Consider the following 1,931-nt stretch of genomic DNA (forward strand, 5'->3'; position numbering starts at 1 on the left):
TAGCCTAGGAAGGTTTCCTATGGCTTCCCATCTTTCTACTGATCGATCCATACTCACTTGCGTGCACCTAGCCTAGGAAGGTTTCCTTGGGCTTCCCATCTTTCTACTGATCGATCCATACTCACTTGCGTGCACCTAGCCTAGGAAGGTTTCCTTGGGCTTCCCATCTTTCTACTGATCGATCCATACTCACTTGCGTGCACCTAGCCTAGGAAGGTTTCCTTGGGCTTCCCATCTTTCTACTGATCGATCCATACTCACTTGCGTGCACCTAGCCTAGGAAGGTTTCCTATGGCTTCCCATCTTTCTACTGATCGATCCATACTCACTTGCGTGCACCTAGCCTAGGAAGGTTTCCTATGGCTTCCCATCTTTCTACTGATCGATCCATACTCACTTGCGTGCACCTAGCCTAGGAAGGTTTCCTTGGGCTTCCCATCTTTCTACTGATCGATCCATACTCACTTGCGTGCACCTAGCCTAGGAAGGTTTCCTTGGGCTTCCCATCTTTCTACTGATCGATCCATACTCACTTGCGTGCACCTAGCCTAGGAAGGTTTCCTATGGCTTCCCATCTTTCTACTGATCGATCCATACTCACTTGCGTGCACCTAGCCTAGGAAGGTTTCCTATGGCTTCCCATCTTTCTACTGATCGATCCATACTCACTTGCGTGCACCTAGCCTAGGAAGGTTTCCTTGGGCTTCCCATCTTTCTACTGATCGATCCATACTCACTTGCGTGCACCTAGCCTAGGAAGGTTTCCTTGGGCTTCCCATCTTTCTACTGATCGATCCATACTCACTTGCGTGCACCTAGCCTAGGAAGGTTTCCTATGGCTTCCCATCTTTCTACTGATCGATCCATACTCACTTGCGTGCACCTAGCCTAGGAAGGTTTCCTATGGCTTCCCATCTTTCTACTGATCGATCCATACTCACTTGCGTGCACCTAGCCTAGGAAGGTTTCCTTGGGCTTCCCATCTTTCTACTGATCGATCCATACTCACTTGCGTGCACCTAGCCTAGGAAGGTTTCCTTGGGCTTCCCATCTTTCTACTGATCGATCCATACTCACTTGCGTGCACCTAGCCTAGGAAGGTTTCCTATGGCTTCCCATCTTTCTACTGATCGATCCATACTCACTTGCGTGCACCTAGCCTAGGAAGGTTTCCTATGGCTTCCCATCTTTCTACTGATCGATCCATACTCACTTGCGTGCACCTAGCCTAGGAAGGTTTCCTTGGGCTTCCCATCTTTCTACTGATCGATCCATACTCACTTGCGTGCACCTAGCCTAGGAAGGTTTCCCTTTGGTACCGACTTCCATCTACGCACTCGATATAACCTAGGTACTTGGTACCGATGATGGTTAACACTCAAGCATTTCTTGCATCCTGCGTGCAAGGTACCAATTTTCACTTCTCAGGTGCGTTTATGAGCCCGCATTAATCCAATATCGCTCTGATGGCCTTTCTTATTATTTCATCCGATAGCCCTTGCCAAAAGCTACCAAAAGTTCCTCCACGGCCATGTGCTCCGACGCTTAGTTTAGGAAATATTCGAAAAAATTCAAAATAGGAAGCATTTTCTTATTGGAAAATCACCTTAAATCGATGGCCATTTTTTGGGCAAAAACTTTAACGTCTTCCCGACTTTGCGGGAATTGCGAATTTTAGGCACCCAGAGAAAATCTTTTACTTTAAGGGGGCGGCCGCGAAGTTGCCCAAAGTCTCGGACACAAAAATTCTCAAGTTCCCCACTCTAGTAAATCGCCCTATGAGTATCTCCTGGCCCGCGAGCTCTGCGAGCGGGCCAGCTTCGGCGATTTTTGCCTTTTCGCCTAGGCGGTTCTTCTACGAAATTGGCCCACAGCTTTTGGTCAGAAAGCTAGCATTTGTTGCAACAGTTAGGTACTTGGTACCACATTTT

The sequence above is a fragment of the Anopheles funestus genome, assembly GCF_943734845.2.
Source record: "Anopheles funestus chromosome X unlocalized genomic scaffold, idAnoFuneDA-416_04 X_unloc_177, whole genome shotgun sequence".
NCBI lineage: Eukaryota > Metazoa > Arthropoda > Insecta > Diptera > Culicidae > Anopheles > Anopheles funestus.